At 43.6% G+C, this 10,553-nt stretch overlaps 1 protein-coding gene across 1 annotated transcript in view; it reads right to left on the reverse strand.

Moving 5' to 3' along the window:
- The window catches only part of LOC135706563 (protein gustavus-like), a 417,123-nt gene extending 412,586 nt beyond the window's left edge, over positions 1–4,537 (reverse strand). Inside the window, exon 1 of the mRNA XM_065228216.1 lies at positions 4,433–4,537. The gene's annotated coding sequence lies outside the window, so the exon portion shown is untranslated. The remainder of the gene's footprint in view (positions 1–4,432) is intronic.
- Between the last annotated feature and the right edge of the window lie 6,016 nt (positions 4,538–10,553).

The following is a 10,553-nucleotide window of genomic DNA, read 5'->3' on the forward strand; positions in this document are numbered from 1 at the left end:
TGTGTGGGGCAGCTGGTGGATTTAAAATCCACCAGCAATCTTCTGTTTCAACTCCTTCCTTGCGCCATGAAAATTGGTTCCTTGATCGCTGAAGATCTGTTGCGGGGCACCTCTTCTTGCGATGAACCGTCGCACAGCCATTTTGCAGGTGTCAGTTGACAGACTGCTTGCGACCACTAAATAGATGGCTCACACGGTTTGGCACACACGGATGTAGAAAGTTCCGCAATAGTCCACTCCGGTAAAGGAGAAATGACAAACGTACGAAAACATAGCAGGGAGGGATAGTCACTTGATCCGGCTCTTTCAGTGCTTCCACTCAGCGATGTCATCGGTTGAAGATCTCTTCCGGAATTTGTTCATCCCAGCTCACATTGGACCTTCTTGGATGATACACTTTCCGTGTACTACGAAAGCGGCCACTAAGTCAAGAGGATCAAAAAGACTCATTACAGCTCTCAAGCTTTCGCACTTTGTTGGGACAACCCTGTCTGGGATATGGCCAGTAACGGATTTCAAATTCGGCTTTTACCGCTGTCGCAATACTCGTCGCTTCCTCCACAGAATCCCTGCTGTCGAGATAATCGTTCACGTAGTGGTTATGTACGATCGCATCTACAGCTTCCGGGAGCTCGCACCTCCATGCCTCTTCATTAAGATTCTTGACGTATTGTGAAGAGCACGGTGAGCATGTCGACCCAAACGTCGCTACGTCGATGACATAGACGGACTGTCGTACCACAGGAAAAGTTGACTTTGAAGATCTTCGTAGCAAATCAGGAGCTGGTGAAACATTTCTCTGATATCACCCGTTACTGCTATCTGCTGCTGGCGAAAACACTGTTGAACCGCAAGAAAGAGACGTGAGCAGGTCCAGTCCCTTCAAGAGAATGGAGTTATACGCGACTCCATTCACCTTCGCCGCAGCATCCCAAAGCACTCAAATTTTCCCCGGCTTGTTCGAATTAAAAACAAAAAACACTCTGGATTTTACTGGACTCAGTAAAATTTTCATCGATTTTTCTCATGTTCCGCCGATTTTATTAAAAGAAAATTTTCTGAAAACCAATGTAATTAGGGAAATTACTCTAAAGATCAATTTTCACAAAATTTATTTCAGAAATTTTACTAATTTATAAGCATTAACATTTAGAGGTCGCTCTTTGGCCCTAAAGAATGATAGTTTAAGCAACCCAAACCGTTTTTTCTAGAGAAGTTCGCGAGTGCAGACTTTTATGGCCGAGCTAAGGATAATTCCAGGTCGGTATCATCGATACTGCAGCCGGCGCGGTGTACTTTTACTTTTGAGCGTCTTCACTATTCTACGTGAAGCAGTGTTGTGAAATTCGGATTTTTTTTTTCATTTTGGGAGTATTTCCCAAGCAATAAAGAAGTGACCGCAATGGGCCAGCACGTGTCCAGGACGGATTTCGAGTGGTGTTACAGCGAGGAACCGCACACCAGTCGAAGGAAGATTATCCTGCAAAAGTATCCGCAGATCAAAAAGTTTTCGGTTATGATCCGCGGTTCAAGTTTGTGGCTGGTGCCATGGTGCTAACGCAGTTTGCGATGTTGTTCATAATGAAGGACCAATCATGGAAGATGATTTCCTTGGTGGCATATTTCTTTGGAGGGGTGATTAATCATTCGCTAGAGCTCGCCTGTCACGAGATTGCTCAAAATCTGGCTTTTGGACATGCAAGGCCTATAACAAAACCAGCTGTTTGGATTTTTCTGCAACCTCCCGATCGGAGGAGCAGATACATCCAAAGAAACTTTTAAGCGCAAAAGAATCATTACCAACAGAGGAGAAAATTCGATAAGATCCTTTCATTGCATTATTTTATGATTCTTCAATATTGTACAAATATTTAAGCATTACACACATCTACACATAGTAACTCGGAGCGTTTGGTACGGTATGTCCACGCATCCTTTCCCCCTGTAGATTCAATAAATGTTCCCATTCATTTCCAAGAATCATCTTTGCGGCAAATACAACGCAGTAGGCCTGGTCGTATTGATGTTTATATCATATCCCAGATATGCTGTAAACATCAATTAGACAAGAAAAATGATTAGACCTCATCTAACCTAATCATTTTCCAGAATGCTTTCTCGTACTGGCTGCGTTTGTATTAGATTAGATTAGATTAGATTAGAAGCGCGCTGTCCAAGATCAAATTAGAGAGGAAGTTATATTCCTTCAACAGTGGAAGCCCTTCTACCGACGTTAGGGCATCTTCTATCACATTCTTGAACATTGTTCAATCGATATTACGGGTAAGATCGTACTCGACCGAAACAGGTTCCGAACCCACTGGCAACTGAAACTTTGATCGGCAAGTGATCACTACCGGGATCTTGGATCACATTCCACGTGCAATCCAACGATTAGAGCAAAGTGTGACGTCTAATCTACTTCCTTCCCCCAGCCTGTACCGTAGGAATTCAAATCTCCCATAATCAACCGTGGAGCAGGAATTACCGAACAGATATCTGAAAGTTGTTTTCGATTAGGAGGAATATAAACAGAAGCAATACAAAGGCTCTTACCTTTAATAATATCCTGACATGCGACAATTTCAATACCTGGAAATTGTGGAAGATTCACTCTACAGAAGGAATGACACTTTTTGATCCCCAAAAGTATCCCGCCTCCACGCGAATCCCCACGATCCAGTCGAATAATGTTAAAATCATAAAAAGGAAGATCGATATCTGAAGAGAGCCAAGGTTCACAAAATGTCCGTGATAGCGAAGTTAATTTTTGCGTCCAACGTATCCCTTCCTCCATCAAGTATTAGACCAGAAACCCCTCAAATACCTTACAATCACCGTATTTTCGGTATGGCAAATCCAAGATGAAGTCTTCCGGTTTACGAAAATCCGTCAAAAACCATAGAATAAGCATATATTCGGAATGGGGATGAGGTTTAGAGGTGGGAAATCGTTGTCTGACTATTTTGGAATCCAAGATGGCGGCTTCCGGTTTATGGAAAACCCATGAATACTTAACAATATGCATATTTTCGGTATGAAAACGACATGCAGTGCCCACTTCCAGTTTACGGAAAACCTTCAAATACCTTATAATTCGCATTGTTTATGATATTTAGAGGTCTAAAATCGTTGTCTGACCATTTTTTTAATCTAAGATGGCGTCTTCTGTTCCACTGAAAACCCTAAAATACCTTACAATATGCATATTTTAGGAATGGGCATGATTTGTAGAGACCGGAAATCGTCATTTGGCCATTTTGGAATGCAAGATGGAGACTCTAAACTACCTTACAATATGCGTATTTTCGTATTGAGAATGATATTTAAGGGGCAGAAATCGTTACCTGGCCATTTCGGAAGCCAAGATGGCGACTTCCGATGCACGGAAAACCCTCAGATACCTAACAATATGCATATTTTCGAAATGAGGATGATATGTAGAGCAGTGTTGGAAATTCTCAAAATCAATTGATCATTTTTGATGAAAATGAGAAAAGCAACTATCTGCTATCAAAGGAGACCTCCTTCGAATGAGTGATATCAGTTGCTTAGTGATTTAACGAAGGCATGGATCATTCTCATTTAAGAAAAGCTTGATATCATTCCATTGAGTGTAATTTACACATAAACGGAGCTCTGGTCGACATTCCAGCAAAAAAGCTAAGCCAACCCGACACCAACCTGACTTCTACCAAACCCCAACCCGATGTTGACCCGACATTGACCCGAAATAAACCCAAAATTCACCTAACAACAACATGACATTGGGTTGACATCGACCTTAAATTTACCTTACATTGATTCGACATCGGGTCGACTTGTCTGTTCGGGAACATTTTGCTTTTTTTCTTCCATACTCCACTGTCGTATATCAAATGATAATGAATGACTCAATTGACAGTGACGATGAGCTTCGAATGAGAAAGGGGCTCTTCAAATTATGGTCATGTGAGAATTCGTTTTCACAGAATTGACTGAATGATTGTATTGGTTCATCTTCAATCTAATGATATGAAAATTAACAGCACTGATTGTAAAGTATTTAAGGATTTTCTACCTTTGATTCCAAAATGGTCAGACAACGATCTTCGGCTTCTACATGTCATTTATATTTAGGAAATATGCATGTTGTTAGATATTTGAGGATTTCCGTAAAGTGAACGTCGCCACCATGAATTCCAAAATGTTCAGACAACGATCTTCGGCCTCTACATTTCGTCCCCATTCCTAAAATAAGGATATTGTAAGTTATATCAGGGTTTTCCCTAAACCAAAAGTCAGCTCAGAATCATCACACGTATAGATTATGTTGCATGGTAAAAGTAATATTTATTTTTAAAAAAATGTCTGGCTTTACGAACCGTCTGGTATTTGGTGAATTATGGTATAAAATAGGATTAACACTTCTAGAATGTAGCAGATTACCTACCTTATTTAGTCGTGTTGATTAATGGTAATTAAGTACACTGTGCGCAATGAAAAGTCCATCACTTTTATCTCCAATTTATAATCGATTGCTTCGTTATCTCGCTATCTGGAAATAAATGAAAACCGAAAAAAAAGGTTTATGTTCCATGAAACCATGATTATATTTTGCGATATTCAATAAACTTTCATTGGCAACGCAATCACCAATCGGATAATTTTATTTCCATTTCTGAAAATTAAAATAAAACCAATTTATCAGAATGAGCAAACAGCATTTCCGTCGGGGAAAAAAGCGAGTAATGTTAAACATCACCTATCAACTCGGAACAAAAGATAAATAATTGCATTAAAATATGTATCGATCTGCACCACCCCTTCCCACCAGCCAGCTTTCCATCCGAACGAAAAAAAACACAGGTTCATTGTGCCCTTCCTGATGCTCCACCTTCCACTGACTGTTTTCAAATAAATTAATGCCAACGATGGTGACGAACACATTTGCATAGCTCACGGACCACGTACACATACAGCCCAGTAATTCCAAACCACCTGGACCCGCATGGATATGCCAGAATTATGATAATCAAATTTCGTCCTTGTTCCGACCAACTGAGCACAGTTTCATTGTTTCAATTGCTGTTCCTGATTTGAGCGGAGAAAAAAAATAATAGTCGGGTTCAATTATGCCACCGACCGACAGCGCAGCCACTAATAGCCAGGGTCGCTCGGTGGCATTTTCATTCCCTCAGCAGAATGATGAGCTGTCACTTTGCTATGTGGTGGAATAGTGTTGCAAGCTTTTGTGTATCCGTATTTAATGTCATAATTAATTATAAAATTAAGAATACATTGAAATCGTTCTATGAATTATTTCGGATGTGGAAGTCTAACTCCACACCTAGACCGGGAACATCAAGCCTTGTTTTATATAGGGGAAATGGTTCTAATGTTGCCTATGGATCTAAGAGTGTGCCTAGAGAGAGTCTAGTATACGAGAGGAGCGGATTCAAAACAAAATACCTTGGCAACCTACACACTTAGACATAACTAATTTTACACGTGACGGAATCCATCTTTGACATAAAAGATGAGACGTAAACAAACATACCATGTAATATTAAGTGCTCCGAGACTGAAAAGTTTGTTCCTCGACGAAAAGTACGTTTGATTGAGCTATATTTCGCGTCTGTTATGACGCAAATTTATGTCAAAATTGACGCTCGTATATGTCACTCTCAGAGCACCTAAAATTACATGATTTTTTCTAAGTGTGTATGTCTAGGTGATTTCTAGCAACATTGACAATGCAATCAAGATAGGCGCTTTTCGATTGGCTCTGGCTTTGACAGTTCGTTTGGCTTAAAACCAGCCAGTCCGCTCCTCTCTTATACTAGACCCTCTCTTATTGTGCCCATCGCTAAAAATCTCCTGTTTATCAATTTTACCTAGATGAACGCGTCATTGGGACGGTACTAAATGATATTTTGGTCGCTATTGAAAATTTTGTTGATTTTTTTAATTTACGTATGGGCCAAAATTAGGGGCATTTAGGCCGACATTACATCCATTTCCCCTATATATCCAATTTAGATAAAATTGATAAATAGCAGATTTTTAGCGATGAGCCCAATATTAGATCCATAGGCAAACATTAGAGCCATTTCCCTTATAACATCATTCAATAGGGCTTGAACTGGGCCGGAAGTTAGATCATACGTCAACCTCTTGCTAGGATTGGTGTAGCCGTTTGGACTGGTTCTTCTTCTTCAGTTGTCGTTGGGTCCCAAGGGGTAAGACAGCTCCTAATCATGAGCAATTTCAGAGTTGCTTTTGAGGCACCTCAAGCAACTCACGCTGCTCAGTGAGCAAGATCACTGTCATTTGCTTTCTCACTTTTCGCATCACAGCAACATATGGAGGTGCGAAGCCGAAAAGCTGCTGTCAAGCAAAACAACAACAAAAAGGAAACATCCGGCTCGATTTGGTAGAAGATCTCGATCCGCCTGACCAAATACTCCAGATCCGGCTAATTATACGTACCCTGCACGTCCTCTGATACTCGTCGAAGCGATCCCATTCCCATCGCTCGACAACCTGCCACTAGATGAAACTACGAACCAAGCACTGGATTCCCACTTCTGATAGCTGTGCTTTCTGAATGATCGTGATGTGGTTCGCTTTCTGCGATACACCACCTGGATTCTTCTGCAGCCGTCGACGGAAGTGTTTGTTGAAGATTAACATAACTACTTTAAATAAGATATTTCATCCAGAAGGATAAAATTGTTTTGTTGTTTTATTTGTTTTTCTTTTAACTATCATTTATTATATTCGGAGCATGTTTCGTTCTTCAGTTATACGCCGGTAATTTCCCGCAAGGATTTCTCGTTCTTCTCGGTGGAGCCGTTTTCTAAACAAATTCTGGAATTCACATCGTTTCAATAGCCGGTCTGAACAATTTCATTTTGTTAAATCCTTTAAATTTGTCGAACCTCTTAACGGAATCCCTTTATGAAGAGCTTTGAGGGGGTTGGTTTATTTCCTTTAAATTCCGTTATAATTGCTTATCTTTTGACAGATACGCGTATTTCGTCTACTACTTGCAGACTTCATCAGTGCCAAGTACTCAAGACTGACGTCTAATATGTGAAGGGGTAAACGGAGTAAGCCAAGGGGTAAAGAGGCAATAAATCGATGCACCTCGATTAAATTTTGAGGTACATTGAGTTACTCACGAGTTACTCGCTGCAAAAATGCAACTCAAAGTAAAGCTGTCTTACCCCTTGTTGGGTCCTGTTCATCTTCAGATTCCTCATAATAGGTACCTTCATTTTCCGACAAGTCATCCGTCAGTTTGGAATCATCTAGATTGTTCGGAAATGGTTCTTCAAACTACAGTGCTTCTTCATCCGGAACGGTAGAATCCTCTTGGGGTAAATTTGAACCACTATTGGAGTTGTGATCAGGTCAATCATTCTCTGCTTGATCGTCAAGCAGTATAGTTCGGCTTTTTCTCGCTCTGACGAGTTGTTCGAAAAGTTCGTGGTGAAGTGTTCGCGCTCTCTCTCTCTCTCTTTCGCGGTGTTTTTAGTGTGTGTGTGTGCCCCGATATGGGGAAGCATCGCTCGCGAAGTCCGGTGAAGGACAAGAACCCCGGTGAAGAAAGTTCGGGTGTACCTACATCCAACAGGTTTGCTGTTCTCCCCATGGATGGGAATATCCAACCAGCTGTGACGGAAAAACGCAGCAAGAAGAGGAAGAAGAATCGGGGCCAGTCCGATGGCATAATTGGTCGTGAGGATGCCTCTGTGACAATCGAAGATTTCGGCGACGCTGCCGAAATAGAAAATGCTGCTGAAAGGTGCGCGGCAAGAGTGAAGCTACCTCCGCTGGTAGTGAAAAATGCCCATCTTAACGAGCTCATCGCGGATCTGGCGTCGCTGGACGTTGGGCAAAGTTGGGCAGAGTCGGCACCAAAGCGGAGTATGACTTGGTCATCGCCCACCTGAGGACTTCCAAGGTGGAATTCTTCACCCATGACATTCCCGGTGAGAAACCATTCAAGGTGGTCATCAGGGGTCTACCGAACTTTGACCCGAAGTTGATCGAAGTGGAAATCAAGAACCGCTACAAGCTGGCCCCAACTGCCGTCTTCCGGATGACAAGGAGGGACGAGAACGTCAAGAAATATCCGGATTGCCTTTTCCTGGTTCATTTCCAGAACAGAACGGTGACGCTCAATGCGTTGAAGGCCATCCGCTCCATCAACTCCATCATTGTTCAATGGGAGCCATACCGTGGCGGCCGTCACGACGTCACCCAGTGTCAGCGTTGTCTGAATTTCGGGCACGGCACCCGAAACTGCTACATCAAACTGCGCTGTGGCAAATGCGCCCAAAATCATGTCTCCTCCGAGTGCGTTGTCGACGAGTCGGAAACGTGCAAATGCGCCAACTGTGGTGGAGCTCATCAAGGGTCCGACAAATAGTGCCCCAAACGGGAGGATTTAAAGCGGATCCGAAAGCAGGCGTCCACAAGAAGTCAAACAGGACAGAAGAAGGAAAACATTCCGGCATTCAGGGTGGAGGACTTCCCACCTCTTCGTGCTACGCAACACGGTCAAGCAAATCCACGGGTGCATTCCGGCCCCCGTCAAGAAACGTCTGGTGCCTCAGCTGGACAAAGCTCTCCATCCCCCTGGATTCTGGAGATAACCACCAGCACAAAACGCCAATCCCGAACTCTTCTCTGCGGACGAGCTGATGAAGATTTTCGTCGACATGACCAGCGCTCTTCGTCAGTGCCGCAGCAAGCCCGAACAGATCCAAGTGCTCGGTAAGTTTATTATTCAGTATGGTGTCTAAACCGATAACTGTCGTCACATGGAACGCATGCTCTGTAAGAGCAAAAAGATTCGAGCTTGCTGACTTCCTCCGCAAGCAAAGTATCGACGTGGGCCTCCTAACAGAGACCCATCTTAAATCCGGTGACAGCTTTTGGTTGCCTGATCACCACATTATCCGGCTTGATCTTATCGACTCCAGGGGGGTGGTGTTGCGATCATCATCAATAAAGGAATCAAGTTCTGCACGCTGCCGCATATCCGCACTTCTATCATCGAGGCGCTTAGTGTGGAGGTGGAATCACCAACCGGAAACGTCCGGTTCATCGCCGTATACTGCCCTCGTCAGTGTGCTGCCAGCAACGGACTAAGGATAAAATTCAAGAACGACCTCACCGCTATCACTCGCACGAGCTCCCGATTCATTGTTGGGGGCGATCTGAATGCTCGTCACGAAGCATGGTGCAACTACCAACGGAACCAGAACGGTAGACTACTATTCGACCACTCGCAGCATGGGCTGTATACGGTGCAATTTCCGGATGAACCGACATTCATCTCTCCGACGGGAAACCCTTCCACGCCGGACTTCTTCCTGACGAACTTCGGGGTATCCAAACCGGTGGCAATCAACGACTTAAGCTCCGATCACCAACCGGTGGTGGCTGAGGTCGGCATCAACATAGCTCCTGCTCCAATCCTACGAAAAGACCACCACCACGTAAACTGGGTCCAGTTTGGACGTGTGGTTGACCGGAACATTAACGAAAATCCGCCGCTTGACACCGTAGAGGACATCGACCGGGCTCTGGAAGGACTCCACCAGGCCATATCCATGGCTGACGAAACGTGTGTTCGACAACTTCCTGTGAGGGGTAAGTTTGTTGGCATTGATTCCCACACCCAGTTACTGATTCGTTTGAGAAATGTGCGTAGACGCCAGTTTCAGAGGACTGGAGATCTGGGCAAAAAACATGAAATGGCCGATCTGAACAGGCAGATTGCTTCCAGAATGGACTCACTCCGAAATGAAAGTTTCGGGCGTGTTGTCCAGAATCTGGATGACTGCTCCCGTCCATTCTGGAAGGTAGCCAAGGTGCTGAAAACTCATCCCAAACCCGTTCCACCTCTTAGAGTCGAAAATGATGACGATCGGCTCAAAATCACCCCGCAGGAGAAAGCAAATGCGATTGGCAACCACATTGCTTTGTCGCATCTGCTTGGCTCCATCATCCAAAGCTTGAAAATCAGGTTTCACAATGTGTACAAAACTTGGATGCCTCCCCTTGTGTAGTCCCTCTGGCAGAAAATATTACAGTGCCTTGACGCCTTTGCTGATTATGCCAACATGTGGAAAATCAAAATCAATGCCTCCAAAACCCAATCAATAATGTTCCTCCATCGACAATCTTCCAAACTAAAACCGGCTCCCTCTTGTACTGTAATAATGGATGGCACAAGGGTTGAGTGGTCCACCGAAGTAACATATCTTGGTATGTTATTAGACGAGAAGCTCCTTTTCCGCTCGCAGGGCAGTAGTTAAGTATTCCAATCTAGTTAGGTGCTTGTATCCGCTAATTTGCCGCAGATCTCGTCTCTCTAGGATGAACAAACTGGCTGTCTACAAACAAATCATTGCGCCTGCGATCTTCTACGCAGCTCCGGTGTGGGAATCATGTGCACAAACTCACAGGAACAAAATACAGGTAGCGCAGAACAGGGTATTGAGGATGATCCTTGATCGTCCTTTCGATACCCGCATTTCCGACCTCCATCAAGA

The sequence above is a fragment of the Ochlerotatus camptorhynchus genome, unplaced genomic scaffold (assembly GCF_037179485.1).
Source record: "Ochlerotatus camptorhynchus isolate MF236.1 unplaced genomic scaffold, CSIRO-AGI_Acam_v1.1 ptg000284l, whole genome shotgun sequence".
Taxonomy (NCBI): Eukaryota; Metazoa; Arthropoda; class Insecta; order Diptera; family Culicidae; genus Ochlerotatus; species Ochlerotatus camptorhynchus.